Source organism: Vulpes vulpes, chromosome 11 (genome assembly GCF_048418805.1).
Source record: "Vulpes vulpes isolate BD-2025 chromosome 11, VulVul3, whole genome shotgun sequence".
Taxonomy (NCBI): domain Eukaryota; kingdom Metazoa; phylum Chordata; class Mammalia; order Carnivora; family Canidae; genus Vulpes; species Vulpes vulpes.
This window is the reverse complement of record NC_132790.1, coordinates 76,238,720-76,258,722: the sequence shown is the minus strand read 5'-3', so window position 1 is coordinate 76,258,722 and position 20,003 is coordinate 76,238,720. Positions and strand designations below refer to the sequence as shown.

Sequence of the window (20,003 nt, the reverse complement as noted above, 5' to 3'; positions counted from 1 at the left end):
TTCATAAAAACAGCAATACACTGGCCTTTCTGGCTTTTGATACTTACTCGTAAACATTGCAGAAATATCCTAAGATCATTGGGTCGGGGTTGTCTATCTAAATGTGTTACTATCACTTAATGTGTCTATTATTTAAGTATATCAGGTCCATCAGAGGCAAATAAAAATTAAACGAATTCTAGTTTATAAAAATGCAGTATGTTAATACAACTTAAACAAATACCATCTCTAAAATGTTAAATTACACACATTTTTCATTAAAAGTTTTATAAAACTTATAAATAAATGTGTTCCAGTGTTTACCTGAACTTATATTGCAAGTTAATAATTAGGACTTTGAACTAGAGCATGCCTGTCCTTTAGAGAGCCATATCTAGACACAGAAAGGTTTCATTTTATCTTAATAGAAAATTACCAATATGCTTTGATATCAATCCTTAGAGCCATAATCCCAAGGCACTGATATACTTGTATGTGCGCAGGGGTATATAATTGCTAAGGTTAAATAGTTTGAAATTCATCAAGCTAACAAGCTGCATCTTAATGGCCATGATGGACCTTTTCTTTTTCTGCTGAAAAGAGAATATTTACACAGCTCAACCCTTTCATATCTCTTCCAAGTCAGCCCTAATCATCTGACAAAAATGACAATCCCTTGATTTAGCTCCAGCTACTACTCCACTGGTTTGGTATTCAACACAGTTCTACAATAATCAAATCTGAATTGCCTTGATGAAGATAACCGATGCTTCCATGACTACCATACTATTAAGTCTAACAGTGCAACTTTTCTCTCTCTAGGAATTACATGGGTTTCCTCATGGTAACTGATGACAACCTGGACCCAAGTATAATGGGAAAATAAAATAGAAGTGAAAGCCACTGGCAAATTGCCAGTGCATTCATGATTTATTTAAAAAATTAACTTTCGCAGGACTATCGCTCACGACTAATTTTGCTCTTTATTCTCACTACTTGGAAATACATTTTGTTTTTGCTAATATTTAAAAGGCTTTTCTTTTCTGACTCCCAACAAACTAATAAAAGATTATGTTACTTTTTTGCTAGAAAACAATGAAACAAGGGATTGCATGGAGCAATTTTTTGAAACATCTTTATAAAAAAAATGACAAGCAATTCAAGACACGAAGTGCTGATCTATCTAAGCACTTAAAGCCATTATTAGGAATAATGATCTAACTTGAACATATGAATGAGGCTCAAGTATTGCTTTCACAGAGGCCTATTTAAATTCCTAGGAGACTTACTAGTATCAAAGGAAGAGGCAGTTTAAAGTATCTCTGTACTGGGATGGGGAAAAAAAAAGAATCAAAAGATGATGTTGAAAAACAGCATTTGAAATATAAGAAAATAAAATCAGAGGTTATAGTTGAAAGTTATTCAATAGGATTTTCTAAGAAGATGATGCTATTACTAAAACATAACTATGTAGACATAGAGATGATCTAGACTAGCACTGTACAACAGAAATGCAACGTGGGTCACAAATGCAAGCTTTATATGTGATCTAAAATTTGCTAGCAAGCACATTTAAAAAATAGAAAAACAAGTTTAATTAAATGTAATAATATTTTATTTGATTCAGTATATCTAAAATGTTGTCACTTTAACATGTAATCAATATAAAAACCTTTGAGATACTTTACATTCTTCCTTTTGTACCATCTTTGAAATCCACTGTATATATTACATGTATGGCACATCTCAATTTGTATTAGCTATACTTCAAGTGCTCAATAGTCACATGTGGCCTGTGGCCACTGTAATAGACAGCACAGAATTCAATGTCTGACATACACATAAAACAATGTGTGGCTATAAAAATCAACATGTATAAACATGAACAATAAAAAGGGCACAAATACTTCTATACGTTAATAATTAGTCTTGACTAGTCTTCATTTGCCTATTCTTCTTTTAATTAAGTTGGTTTTACCTCTTCTGAATAAGGTTTTTTAAAAGTCAAGAAATTTTGGAACAATATCCTTTCACACAGCTATATACCAAAATGGTAACAACGGTTTCCTTAGGGCATGACATAAAATGAGCATAATTGTAACTTAACACAACTGAAACATTTTAAAAGAGATACTTGCTTTTCTTATTTAAAAGGATTTTTCTCCAAACAAAATTTTACAGATGTAGAACAGTTCTGATTTCTAATTTTTAAAGATCTGAAATTTTCTCTAAATTATGAGCCAGTAGAATTTTACATAGACAAACTCTGTATGTAAGAAAGACTGGACTCTGTGACAGCTGTAATTTTTCATCATGCAGGACATGTGATATCAACAGCCTTAATAGTATATCTTTGTATGGGCTGGAACAATTACTGATTATTTTAAATCCATTTTCACACAGATAGGATTTTGACTTTTATAAGCTTTTCCAAACCAACGTGCATTAAATACACACTCTCTCTCTCTCTCTCTCTCTCTCTCTCTCGTTTTGGGGACTTTTTCTTTGTAAGAAAGACAGCAAAATGGTGATCATAACTTACAGAGGAATACCAACTGTGTTCCATGACCTGGGAAGTCTACAGAATTATACATGAAAACGCAGAAATCACAGATTCCATTCATCCTGAGTTTACAATGCCTTTCCCAGACCAACCCAGATGGGAGTTAGGATAGATCTTCTATAAGACTGCAGCAAGTTAACTCCCAAGTACCACTCACCAAATTCCCCTCTTTAAAAAAAAAAAAAAAAGATACATTTATTCATGAGAGACACAGACTGAGAGAGAAAGGCAGAGACACAGGCAGAAAAGTAGGCTCTCTGCAGGGAGCCTGATGAGGGACCAGATCAGATCCAGGGACCAGGACCCTGAGCTGAAGGCAGGTGCCCAACCACTGAGCCACTCAGGCATCCCAACTCACCAAATTCTTAACAAGCTTTTGGAACCCTTCTTAAAGTTTTCTCTTTAATAGTTTATTTTATTTCAATACAAGAAGAATGCTGAAACTTTCACCCATTGCACAGATAGGCTGGATTTTTGGGAGGCATCCTAAAGCCTTGTGGACAAAATCACTTACAGAAGTAGAAACAAGTGGCCTAAAGGGAAGTATATGGGAAAACCAAACCAAATCAAACCCATGCTGTATTTTTGAATTTCCAAAAATGCTTCTGTTAATTTGGCATGATTACAAAATCAATTTACAAATAGTACTAAAATGACTGCAATCAATGTAAGGGATAAAAGTGATTGAAATCTATTTAACCTCTCCATTACAGTTAATGTTCTACACTTCCAAAGTCTATATTATATGCTAGTAAGCTGCTGCTTAATGTAATTTCAGGTAAAACAAACACCCTCTCCCTTACTGATTACGACTTCTAATGGTGGCCACCTACCCTCTGCTCTTCTCTATAATGGAAGTCATGGATCAGCATATCACTCACCCCCCCCCCCCCCCGCCACCCTTACCCCTATATAGTAATATTTCAGTATTTTAAGTTTACAGTCACTTAGGTAGTATACAAATACTTAACTGTTAATCCGCACTAAGTACAACTAACTATAAAGTGCTATAGGAATAATTAACTACAAGATGACACATGACAGTTTTCCTTGTTCTGACCCTGAGGAAACCAAATTCATCCGACAAAGGTCATTACAAATAGTACTTTCTAGATTCATCCCTCAACTAAAATCATCCTCACTTGAAGATGACTATTTCCTTTTGAATTGTTATACAGAGACCACCACGGAAGGTATGAGTCTAAAGTAGTCATCCTGCTTGGAAAAACACAAGGTCTTTCAAAGGGCTGGCTATTTACAAATAAATGTAGAACTGACAGGAGCATAAAAGAAGCAATTCCAGTGATCTCTTTGATTTCAGGGATCCTTGTTCTAATTTATGAATGTACCAGGAGGAGTTAAAAGTTGTATGTGAAAGACAAAGGGACTAGGGGAAACAGAACATCACTAATCTGCTTTCACATTGGGTTGCAGGGCAGAGGAGGCAAGGGATCTGGAGTCCCTGTGGCTCCTGCTGGGTGGGATCCCTGCTCCACTCACCACTAGCTGAGCCCCTGTGTTATGGCAGCCACATTCCTAGCTCTAGTGTCTTTTCACTGAAAATCTGCAGTAATGGACATTAAGTGCACAGTACAGTGCCGGGCACTTGATAAAAACTCCATGAAATGGAAGCATGATTATCTCCTGGTAACACTGACAAACAGACATTTGAGAGCAAATTTAGCAGTCTGACAACTTAAAATCCATGATAAGCTATAGATAAAGTGACGTTTCATGCTTTTGAAAATCATACAAATTAAGGATAGACTTTTATCAAACATTACACATTTTAAAAACAAAAATAATAAAATAATATTAATTATTTAAATATTTAAATATTAATTATTAAAAAATAAAAATAAAAATATTATTTAAGAGAATATTTCATGCATACTTGATTTCCTTTGTAGGGAGAAAAGCTGTTTTACTTCTCAGAGTAAGGGTACATGCATTTATAAATTTTAAAAAAATTGTAAAACCATATTAATGCACATTTGCTTGCCAGCCTATGAGGTTATAATCATTAAAGTGATTTCCTACAATATGTCCAAATTATTATCACAATTTTACCTTAAATTAAACTGATAAAGTTCCTGTAGCACTTGTTTAACAGAAAAAACTGATTTTTATTTACAATATACTATATGTTTGGCATGAAGAAAAGAAAATATTTGACAAATGAAGAATTACTTAGTTTTCATTTCCCTATTATCTTGCTACCAACTCTTAATTTTTAGCATGCCAGATTGGAAAAGAGGCAAAAATAAGGCTCAGAAGGAGAAGCAGCACTGGAAAAATATGTCGAACATTTCTCTTTGATGAAAAACGAGACTCTTACTTTAGTGAATATGTTATTGCCTCAAAGCTGGGGGAAAAGCAACCGTCATTAGAAAAATGAATTGCTCAGCTGTTTATAAGCAAAAAGCTCTGGGGGAATTTCTTAGGACCCCAAGGGCAAAGCATTACAGGGTTATGCAAACATATGTTGCAGGTGTTTTAGGGGAGACAGGTGGGCAAACCTCAGCCACGGAAGAGGAGGTAGTTTAATACGCTGCAAGTGAAACGAGAGAACCCAAATGCATCCAAGTGCGGGGATGCCATGGCACCAGTGAACTGGAGCTGTAGAGTAAAAACTCTCCCTAAAATTATCTCGTTAGTGCCAAGCAAACAGAATTTTTTCCCTTCTTGTAGTTTTATAGAAAACAAACACTGCCAATTACTTTTTTTTTTTTTAACTAAAGGTATTTTAAACCTGGAACAAAGAACAGCCTGAAATAGCGATAATTATCCAAAAAAAGATAAGGATGAAGTATTGTTGCCTTTATTTAAACAAATATTCCTAAGGAGACAGTTTGTTGTAATATCCCCTCTTTGGTTCACTAGGCAACATTAGATTTATCATAATTCTCCTAAAGCCTAAGATATTTCTATATTAAAATGCTAATTTTGTCTTTTCTTTTGCCTGTAATTAAAGCTGGGGAAATTTGTGATCTGATATTCACTGATTGCTAGAGGGTCCACCAAGGTCTCACTATTTCTGTTTCTTATTGCCACATATTGCCCTCTTCATTAAAATTAAATAGAGTAACACATTGGATCAAAAAGGCAGACATTATAATCCTAAATGCTCACAAAATACCCATTTAAGAAAAAATATATATTAAAATAAGTAGTATTATCTGGATATTAATGTCAAATCTAGACTTGTTACCATATTTCCTTCCTCATTATTTAGCCAAGAATTCATTTTCTTTTTACATTACTTATTGAGACAATACTCATTTTACTAGGCATACCTATGTATAAATGGTATATTGAGCCATGCATTCCTTATCTAAACCATCTTTCCTTTATTCTTTATTTTTTCCTTTATTCTTTAAAACAACCCATATCATGAATTAAATATTAAGTACTTAGTATAAAATAAACTCACAAAACAACAAATTTGGAAAAATAAAGCCTAGTTTTATTTCTTTGTAATATTACAAATCCAAAATGTAGATATAAGGCATTCATCAAGTTAACATAAAAAAAAAATCTTGGTAACAAGGTTGTAAAGTAGAATATTATTTCAGTACGTACCGGAATTAAAATAACCTCTGGTTTGTATACTAATAACTCTGATGTATTCTGATAGGAAATACATATTATGAATACTAGGTATTAAGAATCTGAATGCAATTGACAGAAATATTCAGGTAATTCTAATCTATGCATCTATAGATGAAAACTTAAAAAAAAGAGAAAATTTAAAAGGCCTTTAAAAAGTTAAAAAAAAGGAAGCAAAAAATCATTAATTGGGTAAAGACACAGACAAAACCTCTGAAGCCATGCCAGCCTCATTTTACATACTGAATAAGCCCAATTCCCTAAAGTGACATCCCCATCTATACCCTGGCAAGCCGAGATCTCAGATGGCAGAGAAGCATTTTAAACCACCTGTGCGTTATGCTCGACTGTAGATTCACACAATAAATAGACACCAAAAGAGAAATAAAATTTTTTCCTTTTTTAAAATATATTTACATTTTTGAATTTAGCATGCAGGAAGATGCCAGATTAACATGTCCCCCAATACATACACACATATATATATAAATATGCAAAGTAGCTTAGGTCTACATGTTTTCTTTGTTACTAATACTGGGCCTCAAAATATTACTTTTTGATAGCTGGTTAGCTCTTTTCAGCAATACTGAACTCCTTAAATGTGAGGAGGATGGGGGAGAAATGTTACTTGAATGGTTTAAGAAAATAGGGAAACCCATTTGTCTTTGCCCAAGAAGGGTCCCCAATCTTCAATGATATAAAAGGAAAAGAAAAGAGGCAATCTCAAAAAATATTTCTAAATATTTCAATTTGGAACTTAAACTAAAATCTTTGATATGAAAATTATCATTGTAAATTTTTATCGTTAGAATTGTTAAAATAAGTTTAAACAAAGTATCATTAGAATAGAAGCAATTTAAAACTGGCTTAAGGGCTTTTGAACCCCGAAGAGTAAGTCTAGGTGACCCTATGGGAATGAGAACCCTGGTTTGAGAAATTTTGCTCCTATCTTCTTCTCCCTAACTTCTTCCTTTTCATTATCTGCTTTGCAATTGCCAAGGCAACAAAACCTAAGATCCTGCACAATGAGGCCTGGTGAAAGGTAGCCTCACACAGCCACACTTCTAATGCAGTTTTGGGAGTAATTTCAGTGATAAAACATCTTTAAATTAAAAATTCATTTATTATATAAGTCCACTCTTACAAAGGTCACTCACACTGTATTTTTTTGTGATGCTTTCCAATGTAACAATGAAGTATCAGTACTGAACTTTAAAATGTCTAAATGAAGAAGTCAAAAACCACCATAAATAACAGCCAGATTAGTTACACGTTTCTGAGTGAGACCAATCTCTACTTAAGAAAGTGTGTCAAGTTAGACTGCTGAGAAAAATCCCTATAGATGGACTCTTGCCTTTCCTGATTATTTTGTTCAAGACCTCATATATCATTATAAAGAAAAAGAACACCGGTATCAGGTGTGAATTTCTCTTAAGAGTAGATAGTGTCATAAAACATTTTCTTTTTAATCAGTAACTTTGGATACAGACCAGTCTTTAAATCATAGCCCCTTCAAATATCTAGTGATAATAACTGGCACATCAGAAGACCTGGGTGGCTCAGTGGCTGAGCATCTGCCTTAGGCTCAGGTCATGATCTTGGGGTCCTGGGATTGAGTCCTGCATTGGGCTCCCTCCAAGGGGTCTGCTTCTCTCTTGGCCTATGTCTCTGCCTCTCTCTCTCTGCGTCTCTCATGAATAAATAAATGAAATCTTAAAAAAAAAAAAAAAAACCTGGCATGTCAATTGCATGCTGCTCATATGACAGACTATGCTAGGGGTTCTTCTCTTTTTTGCGCCGTTGATTGCTCTGCCTTCTGGTGATGACTTTGGCCTCCTTTTCAGAATAATGTTTTTAAATATATAAAAAAAATAGGTTTATAAAGGAAACCAATCATGCTGAAATGTAGTAATCAAAATATTGAACAAATTTATAACAGTGAAATGTACTTTTATATTAATGTATTAAATAAGATACAGTGGCTGGTCTAATCATTACTATAATTTAGAAGTACTGATGAATGTAAATGGTAGTTCAAGATATCTTCAACTGTAACGTGATATAAAATATCTGTGATTGTTATTAGTGAAAATGTTTGAGGTGTTGTCAATACTATTGCAGTTTTTGTCTTCATCCCTAGTTGAAGGAAATAAAACTAAATTTTAATAAAAGCTCAGTGAAATAGAGTTGTAAATCTTCCCCATCCAAGTTCTCAGAACCTCCTGAATCCCATCCACAGACCACTTGGGCACTTTTCTCAGAAACCTAAAAGGTAACTATGCATAACAGCTTTCATCTTGGGAGGTAGTGTCTTATGGATACCACTGGATTAGTTTATTAACCTTTTCACTGCACCAATGTGTGCAGTAATAGTCAAATATAGAACAACTGCTATAGCACAGGCAGCTCTGAAGAGTAACTGCTGTGCCAGGCTTTAACCCTTCAGATGCTGGATTTCTTTACTGACATCAAAGTACTTCAATATTTTAACAACTGGCATGGTTGTAACACCAGATGACTGCCAGCCCTGGAGAGAAATAGTAATTAGGAGTAGGGATGTTTAGAAATATAGGTTTCAACCTGCGTAGCAACCAGTACTTTACCAGAATGTGAAGCGAGGCTACGTGGGGGGTGAGGGTGAGGATGATGAAGGAATGCTCCATGACAGTGAAGCAAGCTACTTCCGCAGAGTCCCCTTTTTCTGTACTAACTTCTCTGACTTCTCTAATTTCCCTATTTGTGTGGAGTAATCGACAGCACTCAGATTTGTAGAGGGAGGTTTTGTAAAGTGGGGCTGCCTATTCATCTATGTGTCCCCTCCCTCCCTCCCTTCCTTCCTTTAGAGTTAGCTGAACTTTTTTTAGTCTGCAGCCAGAAATGCTCCAAGAAAATAACTCTTTTAAGAGGTCATTTTTTTTCTTAAGAATCAAATCATTTAGTTGAGGTCCAAGACCCCCCTGGCTGGAACTCTGAAGCAGTGACATGAAATAGATGTTTCATACTTTGTAGTAATTCAGAAAGAATGAGAAGGACTTAAGTAATCACTCCATTTAGGTTAAGAGAATCTTAGGAGGCCATTCCTTCTCCAGTAGTTATTCTCTGTGGAAGTACAGAGCTCTTATTTCCTGGTGGACACTGCACTGAGAATAACCTTGAGAGAGATGACTTATTATATGAAAAGAGGGGAAAAAGTAGAGAAAAGCAAAGTATAATTCTTTTTATGTATTTTTAAAAAGAAATAGTTCACAGAAATTGATGAGATGATCTTAGAAATTCATATGGGAATGCAAGTGACTCAGAATATCTAAAATTATCTTGAAAAAGATCAACAGAATACATAGACTCATAATTCCTGATTTCACAACTTACTACGAAGCTACCGTAAGACTACAGTGTGGTACTAACATTAAGGACAGACCTATAGATCAATGGAATACAATTGAGAGTCCAGAAATAAACCTTAACATTTATGGTTAACTAATTTTTGTAAAGGGGTATGACAATTCCATGGAGGGATAGAATAGTCTTTTCAACAAATACAACTGGATATCCATATGCAAAAGAATGAATATGGACCCCTACCTCACATCACACACAGAATTAACTCAAAGTAGATCACAGACCTAAACCTAAGAGCTAAAACTAACAAATGCTTAGAAGAAAACACAGGAGTAATAATTCTTTGTGATCTTGGGTTAGGCAATGATTTCTTAGCTATGACACCCAAACTCTTAAGGAAGATTGATAAGTTGGACTTCACCAACATTAATAACATTTGTGCTTTAAAGGATACCATTAAGAAAGTAAAAAGATCCATAGATGAGAGACAATATTTACAAATCAGTTTTCAGGTAAGAGTCTTGTAACTGGAATATACAAAGAACTCTTACAACTCAATAATAAAAGGACAACATAATTAAAAATGGGCCAACAGTCCAAAGAGATCTTACTCTAAAGAATATGTACAAATGGCCCATAAACACATGAAAAGATGCTTATCATAATTAATCACAAGGTAAATGCAAATCAAAGCTAAAATGAGGTACCATTTGATACCCATTAGAATGGCTATAATAAAAAAGACAGAAATAACAAGTGTTGCCAAGAATGTGGAGAATTTGAGTCTTCATATATTTTTGGTAGGAATGTAAAATGGTGTAACCACTTTGCAAAAACAGTTTGGCAGTTCTTAAAAGGTTAAATGAAAAATATAGGCCTTTTTTCTTTCTTTCTTTCTTTTTTTTTTACTACCTTCCTCAGTTCAGAATCACGTCTCAAATGCAAATTGAATAAAATCCCAATTTCTTAGCATGACATTCAAGGACCTCCATGATCTGGGCCCTAAAGTACTTCCCATATTACCCCCTATATGCCCTACATTTCACTCACAACAAAATATAGACATTCCCCATATTTCCAGACTTCAGGTAAGCTGTTCCCCCAGGTTAGACCTATCTACTCACTATTCTCTTTTTGAAATTTTTTCTTACTCTCAGTTCAAATAGTACCTCCTACATGAAGCCTTTTGTGAATTTCCATATTACTCCAGTAACTCCATTCTGACAGCATACTAATTTTAAGTTAATTCTGTATGTATTTCATCTTGTCTTGCATTATACACATCTGTTAGCTATATACATGTCTGCCTTCTGTGAAGACTGTAAGCTCATTGAGGGCTGAGTTCATGTCCAGATCACCAACATATAATCAGTCTCTGCCTCCAGCAAAAGGTCTGGTACATGGTACATGCTCAGTGGCGGTCTATGAACTAGATAAACCAAAGAGTTTGCCAGAGTCTGGCTTTTAAAGAAATAGCTGCAGAGGTGATATCATATCATATATAGACTCCATCAAAAACTACTAGAAGTGATAAATGAATTCAGTAAGGTCTTCAGTAAGTACACTTATGTACACTAATAATAACTATCAAAATGCACTAATAATGAAGCATCAGAAAAAAAAATTTAAGAAAACAATCCCATTTACAACTGCACAAAAATACTCAGCCAAGGAGATGAAAGACCTGTACTCTGAAAAGTATAAGACACTGATGAAAGAAACTGAAGACACAAACAAATGGAAATATATTCTATGCCCATGAATTGGGAGAACAAATGTTGTTAAAATATCCATACTGCCCAAAGTAATCTACAGATTTAAGCAATACCTATCAAAATGCCAGTAGCATTTTTCATAGAACTAGAAAAATAATCCTAAAATTTGTATGGAACCACAACAGACCCTGAGCCAAAGCAATCTTGAAAAAAGAACAAAACAGGAGATACTACAACCCTAGATTTCAAGATCTACTACAAAGCTATACTAATCAGAACAGTATGATATTGGCACAAAAATGAACACATATATCAGAACAGGACAGAGCCCAGTAGTAAATACATGGTTATAGGGTCAATTATAATCTACAACAAAGGAGGCAAGAATATGCAATGGGAAAAAGATAGTCTCTTTAACAAATGATGTTGGCAACACTGGACAGCAACATGCAGAAGAATGAAACTGGACCACTTTCTTATATCATACACAGAAATAAACTCAAAATGGACTAAGGACCTAAAAATGAGACATGAAACTACAAAAATCCTAGAAGAGAGCAGAAGCAGTAATTTCTCTGACACTGACCACAGCAACATTTTTCATATGTCTCCTAAGGCAAGAGAAATAAAAGCAAAAATAAATTATTGGGATTAAATAAAAATTTTTAAAAAACTGCACAGCAAAGGAAACAATCAATAAAACAAAAAGACAACCTATTAGATAGAAGAAGATATTTGCAAATGATATATCTGATAAGGGGTTAGTATCCAAAATATACAAAAGAACTTACACAACTCAACACGAAAAACCCCATAAATAATCCAAATAAAAAATGGGCAGAAGACATGAACTGACATTTCTCCAACGAAGATATACAGATGTCCAACAAACACATGAAGTGATGCTCAATATCACTCATCCTGAGGGAAATGTGAATCAAAACAATAATGAGATATCACCTCACACCTGTCAGAATGACTAAAATCAACAATACAAGAAACAGCAAATGTTGGTGAGGACATGGAGTAAAGGAAAACCTCAAGCATTGTTTGTGGGAATGCAAAATAGTGCAGCTTGTGGAAAACAGTATGGAGGTTCCTGAAAAACTTAAAGCAAATTACCATATGATTCAGTAATTCCACTCCTGGGTATTTACCCAAAGAATAAGAAGACAATAATTCAAAATGATATATGCACCCCTAATTTTACTACAGCATTATTTACAATAGCCAAATTATGGAAGCAGCCCAAGTGTCCATTGATAGAGGAGTGGATAAAGAATATGTGGTATGTACACAAAACGGAATACTACTCAGCTATAAAAAAGAATGAAATCTTGCCATTTGCAAAACATGAAAATATCTAGAGAGTACAATGTTAAGTGAAATAAGTCAGTCAGAGGAAGACAAATACCATATGATTTCACTTATATGGAATTTAAGAAACAAAACAAAAAAGAGACCAAACAGGATGCCTGGGTGGCTCAGCAGTTGAGTGTCTGTCTGCCTTTGGCTCAGGGTGTGATCCCAGAACCAGAATCGAGTCCCACATGGGGCTCCCTGCATGGAGCCTGCTTCTTCCTCTGCCTATGTCCCTGTCTCTCTCTCTGTCTTTCATGAATAAATAAATAAAATCTAAAACAAACAAACAAACAGACTCTTAACTAGAGAAAACAAATTGGTGGTTACCAGAGGGGAGGTGGGTGGGGTATAAGTGAAACAGGTAAAGGGGATTAAGCGTACACTTATCCTGATAAGCACTGAGTAATGGGTAGAATCATCAAATCACTATATTAATTATACTGACATTAGAAAAAAAAAGTTGCAGCAAAGTACAGTGAAATATCTTGACTTGCAGGTATGCATAAATAATGAAAGGCTCAGAGAGGAGGCATTTCTTAAATGCCCACACAAGTACTTTCCTTTTTCTTTTTTTAAAGATTTTATTTATTCATGAGAAACACAGGGAAATAGGCAGAAACACAGGCAGAGGGAGAAGCAGGCTCCATGCAGGGAGGCCGACGTGGGACTCGATCCCAGGTCTCCAGGATCACACCCCAGGCTGCAGGCGGCACTAAACCACTGCACCACCGGGGCTGCCCACACAAGTACTTTCCTTGTATGAGACCTGAGGCTGAAGATGCTACTATTATGCCGATTTTGGACAGAAACTCCAAAAAGGCTAATTGGAAATGATGTGATCTCATACTGCTCTCAAAGTCTATCCAGATGAACAGAATCCTAATCATATCCAATTATGCAGTACTATCATGTTCATAATTCAGGTAACAGAAATGAAAAGCAGTCCAGTGAGTAGTCACAGAAGCAGCTTGTTCTAACAGAAAAAATCAGGAAGCAAGCGTACATATGGGTTGGCCATGACTATCTGACCGCCCGTTTGATGGGTTATCTCCCAGGGGCACAGCTGGTTGAGTACATGTGGATGATACTCTATAGAGTGAAATACAAGCAATTTAATTAACTTTTCTTAATTGAGTTGAACTTTTTACAGGCAATAGGTTGCTTGACTTTTGTTTTGTGTTGTGATACTGTTTTTGTTTGGGTCTTCATATGAATTTTACTAGGAAATAGTGAGAAGCTGATGTCATTTTAAAACCAAAAAGTGCCATTGAAGCTGGATAGAAAGGAAGGTTGTGAAGTTGTTGGTAGGAGAGAGCCAGAGAGAGCAATCCAAGCAGAAGGAAGAGAACACAGAGCTGGCATAAAGATAATATGGAAAGAAACATCCTTTTGTCTCCAACCATCCATAAATCCTTCCATCCGAATATTTCCTATGTGTTAGGCACTTTTTAGGTAACAGGGTGTATAGTGGTGACACCTCAGTCATGACTCTGCCCTGAAGGAGCTTCTATTAGAGGATGAGACAATCAAATAAGTACATATATGAGTGTAGGACTGTATCTGTGTTGAATGTTTAGAAAAGGAGGCATATGGTGCTATGAAAGTGTACAACAGGAGAATTTTATTTCATCAGGGATATCAGGGAGAATTTCCCAGAGGAAGTGACAATGGAAGGGCAATCTGAAGAAAAAGTAATTAAACTATGTTTGTGTGGTGAGGGGACAATTATGGGGAGAAGCAGTGATGAAAGGATACTTTTATTCCCCCTTCAATGTATACCCTAAATTCATCAGCAATTTTCAACAGCATTATTATTATTATTATTTTTAAGATTTTTAAATTTATTTATTCACAGAGACAGAGAGAGAGGCAGAGACACAAGCAGGCATCATACAGAGAGCCTGACGTGGGACTTGATCCAGGGTCTCCAGGATCACGCCCTGGGCTGCAGGCGGTGCTAAACCGCTGCGCCACTGGGGCTGCCCGCATTATTTGTTTTTAATTCTAGTTGTTCTCTTTATAACATTGTCATTAACCATTTCCATGTTCTTGGTATTATCTATTCTTAGGCCATTGTAATTCTGTCTTCTCATGGTTTTCCCACATTCTGACTCTTCTCCATATGCTCCTTCCTTTTGCCCCTATTGTTATGTCCCAATTCCCTTCCCAGCCCTCTTCTCATCTCCCTAACATATCATTCCTTGAGACTATCTACAGTACCTCAACTACAACTAATGTCCATACTCTACACTTTCTAAATCTCTCTCTCTGCTTCAAAGCTCTCCTTTCGAGCATGAGACACACATTCTCAGTTGCCTTCTGGATATTTCTACCTGTAAATCCCACAGCCTACTCAAAATCAACTCATTATCCAACCTTCTTATATTTGCAAACTTGTTCATCCATACATTTTCCCACTCAATCAATAGATGTATACCCGGGAAATACAATGAATTGCTCACCACACATAGTTAACTACTGACTAAGCCTTGTTGACACTCTCTTAAATGTTCTTTCAAGTAACTCTTTACATTTTCTGTTTTCAAGAAGCTCATAATTAAGTCTTATTTAAAAAAGAGAAAGGAGGGGCAACCCGGATGGCTCAGCGGTTTAGCGCTGCCTTCAGCCCAGGGCCTGATCCTGGAGACCCCGGGGATCTAGTCTCACATCAGGCTCCCTGCATGGAGCCTGCTTCTCCCTCTGCCTGTGTCTCTGCCTGTCTTTCTCTCTGTGTGTCTCATGAATAAATAAATAAATAAATAAATAAATAAATAAATAAATAAATCTTTAAAAATAAAATAAAAAAGAAAAAGGAAAGAAGGAATGAGAGAAAACAGGAGAAGGAAACAATGCTCATACTGTCTATATTACATTGCTTGCTTTCTTACACCAAAAGGAATGCTACTAGAAAATGACATCACTTTAATAAAAAATATTCATACACACACTTTAAATCCTCCAATGCAATCCTTTAGGACACCAAGCTGTATTATCTCTGTGGTAATGAAATCTCTTCTCCCTTGTTTAATCAGAGGTCAGTTTTTTTCTGATTAAGTCCTAAATATATTCTGAAATTTCATTTTTGTTCAGTGCTGCTTCCTATGTAGTTGGTTAGTCTCTAGAACTCAAATGAAAGAAAGTTCAAATAAGAGAGCTTAAATAAGATGTTATCAATTAAGTAAATTAAGTAGTTGATCTCAAATTAATAGCTGACATTCTCGTCAGCGGGTCCTCTTGTAAGTGGAATATATAATAGATACATTCAATTACAACCTTTATGAGAAAATCTGGTGGGATTTCTTCAGATACGAGCTGGAAAGATTAGGCTGAAGGGTTTATCTCTTTCCTGGGTTTATGAACACAACTCCAAGCATTCCTGTCATTTTTCTGCCTTCTTCAAATTTTCCTGTTTGGCACTATTTCCCAATGACAGCTCAAGTCATGTAAGCACCATATAACATTTACTTTAAGTGAAATAATTTGAAATAATCTCTATTTTTATTACTGTTGTTATAGAAAGAAAGAGAAGTGATGGATAAGGCACTTGAACTGCAATAGGAACTATAAGGTCAGAAAGAATCAAGTCACTAACAACCCCAACTTATAATGTGATGATGGTCAGACCTACAACTGACAATTTTATGACACATCTATAGCTCTCAACAATTCATATTTCTTCAACACATTTTCCATAAACACTATAGAGGATAAACTTGAAGGGATTGTCAAAGAGCTAAGAATGACAGTGTGTAGAGAAAAACCTGAAGCCTAACTCTTGATTTACTGAAGCAACCATGCAGTAAAAAGATGTTAGTGTCAGTATCCCTAAAATGGTGGGTAAGGAGACAATTACTTCCAATTTTCCTTTTCAGAAATCAAGTTTATTAATGATTAGGAGTAATTCTGAGGTGTACCCAACGACTATGGGAAAGTTGAACAGTAAAATTAACACAAAGTATCGCTGAACTGAGGTATGCAGCCTTCCTCAAGACACCAAGCGGTTTTCAGGTTAAGAAGGTCTGACTATATCCCTTACATGTTTAATATATATATATCAAAAGCAAAAAGATGTCAGTCAAAAAGGGACTGCCAAGGAAGCAGAGAAAAGTAGTTAAAGAGGCACATATGGGCAGAGTCAGTGGGAGAGAGAGCCTGAGTTAGTGGTTAATGGGCCATGCGCTTTCTAGGACCACAGGAAGACTATCCTTACTGTGGAGTAGGTATGCTAGCTCTCTTAGCCTGGTTTCATTAAATATGCCTTCCCATCTGCATCCATCTGACACCAGGCCCTCCAAGGAGCTCTGTGATTCTGATTACATTTTCCATGTAGGTCTACAGTATGCTGGTCATATATATAGTTCAATAACTTGTTTTTTCCCCACTCACTGTAAGTGATCTGATAATAACGTGGTGTCCCTGTGTCTGCCACCAGGGGCATGAGGATATCAGTCTTACAGATGTTCCATTACTGTAGATAGAGAAAGGGACATACTGGCTTCACACAGCAGCCTTTTGAGCTCAGTTCTGGGAATCTGTCTCTGAGAGATGGCCTGGTTTTTCTGACAACAAAATCAGAGTTCTCAGATTGTGAGATTTAACATCACAACCTTCACACTGTGATTTTTGCTTTTTCCTTAAAGAAGGTCCTTTCAAACAGCAGAAGAGGTAAAGCAACCAGAGGCATTTCCATTTTAAAGAGAGCCACTGGCAGCTCACCTGCTTCCTCCTCTTCTTGGGCACATGGCTCAATTACATTTTCCAAAGTCATATGTGGTTAGAGATAGCCAAAGGACTGAATTCCAGCCAGCAGAATGTGAGTGAAAGTCATGCATGCCACCTGCAGGCCTTGCTGTAAAAACTCCCAAGGACCATCCTCCTTGCTATTTTTCTCATCCTGATGGGGATGTCAATGTACTGGGTGACTCTGGGAGGTTGAAGTTGAAAACAGCAGGGCTAACAAAAGCCCAAAGAATTGTGTGACTATGAGATACTCCCATCCCTGCCTTATAATGGATTGTCACTTGGGTGAAACTTAAACATCTGCTGTGAGATGCCAAAGAAACATAAGGGTTTATTTGTTACAGCAGCTGGTCAACCTTAATACACTATAACAATGAAACTGAATAATCATTGTAGTATGTACACATATTATTCTCAAGTAGAAAAGCTGTCCAAGGTGATTTTTTTCCAGTTACTTAACTTCCTATTTATCCATATTTTTATATATTTACTTTCTCTCTCTCTCCCTTTCTTCTGCATTTCACACTGTCACTCTTAAGCCTTTGAACTGGCTCTCTTGACTGGTTTACTTTAATTTTTAATTTAAAAAAATTTTTTGTCTTATTGTCTTCCACTTAAGCCATTATAGTCTCATGGTTAAGGAAAGCACTCAAAGATCAGTTTTATTATAGAAAAGCAATTTATATTATTTTTATACTTTTCCCCTATTGCTTTCACTGGGTACTTTACTTCAGGAACCTGGAAACTAGATCTGGCAAACTAATAGACCAATTTTCAAATTCAGTATTCAGACCACGAATAAATGTGAAATCAGAAGTAAACAACTGTCCTTGGAAGGATAATCAAGTTGAAATGCACAGTTTTGTATTTACTATACAAGACCAAACAACTCATCTTAATTTTCCTTGGGGCCACAGAGGAAGTGGAGGGAAATGGTGAGCGTGGAAGTACTGAGGTACTTCTGTCCCAGGAGTCTTCAGGGAGAGCAAGGCCAAGGAAGAGCATGTCAGATGGCTCCAGTTTGGAAATGGGAGCCTGGGGACTGGTCTTGGCTATGCCACTGAATTCTGGATACTTTGGGTATGTTGCCTCACATCCTTATCAAGCCCTCAGGAGGAAATGAAGGTATAGTTATATCATCTCTAGAGTCTTAACTATCTCTAAAGAATTTGCAAAATGTATCATGCCCCATAACTGAATGTTTTAAAGGCCTTACTTTGTAATTATCAGTACCATCTATAAAATTGCATAATGAGCCAAATGATAAGAACACAGTAAGAGGACTGGGATGGAACAGGTACACTTCTCAGTGAAAGCCAATGTTCTAGAAGGTATTACATTATCAGTTTAATTAGAGAAGTGCAGGAGAACTCTTCTATTCATATGGGTAAGAGTAAGGCCTGTGTCTTTCCAAGCTGTCCCTGCTAATGGGTATGTCTACGGGGACTCTAGAACTGTGTATGCTCTAGGAGGCAGCCTTAAGACTCTCATCCTGGTTAAGCATTAGAATCAACTAGATCAGTTTTCAGGAACTACTAGTCTAGAGCAGGGATCCTTCAACTTTCATTATTCCTTTACTAGTTAAAAATGGGAGGGGGTTGCTTATACCCTCAATATGTGTGTATTTATTTATTTATTTACAAGTCATATGCATGTACCACTTGTACTAATTATGCACATGAGAAAATACATGTATGCACAACAGAATTTTTAAATGAGATAGAGATGAAATAAATTATATTTAAATTCATTTTCATAATAGTTTACTTACAATGGTAATTTTTGCTCTTCTGAAAAATATATGTTTAGCATACATTGGTATGATTCAACATGCTTCTTTACTTTTTAAAAATCTTGGTTAAGTGCTTTGTGATAGTCAGTTTTTGTCAATAACATTTCAGAAAATGCTAACCTACAAAGAGACATAGGTCTGCATGGAGGAAGGACATTATTGGCTTCTCTTGCTAAAGTATAGCATTCATAGTGCAATCCACCAATTATGCCAAAATTCTTGTTAAACTGACATAATTTCTATCTTCTTTAATATTAATAAGCTTGCATTAGGGATCTTCAGAGAAACAGAACCAATAAGATATATACAGATATATAAGAAAAGATTTATTATGGGAAGTGGTCTATGTGATTACTGAGGCTGAGGTGTGCTAAAATCTGCCAACTGCAAGCTGGAGAACCAAGAAAGCCAGTGGTATAATTCAGTCCAAGTTCCAAGGTCTGAGAACTGGGGTGGTGGGTAGGGGTGGAAAGAGGGAAGTGTGGGTGGATGAGTTGGGGGGAGGTCAGGGAAAGACTGGGGTGACTATGCTGGGAAGTCCTGGAATCTCAAGGTCCGAGAACCAGGAATTCAGATGTCTTAGGGAAAGAGAAGATGGAAGTCCTAATTCCAAAGTTTGCTCTTCTTCTACCCTTTAGTTCTATTTGGGCTCTCAAGAGATTAGATGATGCCTGTCTACACTGGTGAAGGAAAATCTTTACTTAGTCTACTGATTCAGTGCTAACCTGTTCTGGAAATAGCATCTGGGTTTCCTTAGCCCAGTCAAGATGACATAAAATTAACCATCATCCAGCTCTTAAAATAATTTAATTGGAGGATGTTACTTTTCTGTATTTTAAAAAACAGATTCAAACCTGACTTCATCTCTTCACTTGGGATATTAGTAACCAAGTTAGAATTTCTG

The 20,003-nt window shown here is 36.0% G+C and overlaps 1 protein-coding gene across 30 annotated transcripts in view; it reads right to left on the bottom strand.

Annotated features, from left to right (window-relative positions):
• Nucleotides 1–20,003, bottom strand: part of TBC1D5 (TBC1 domain family member 5) — a 529,331-nt gene that overhangs the window by 85,332 nt on the left and 423,996 nt on the right. The window lies entirely within an intron of this gene.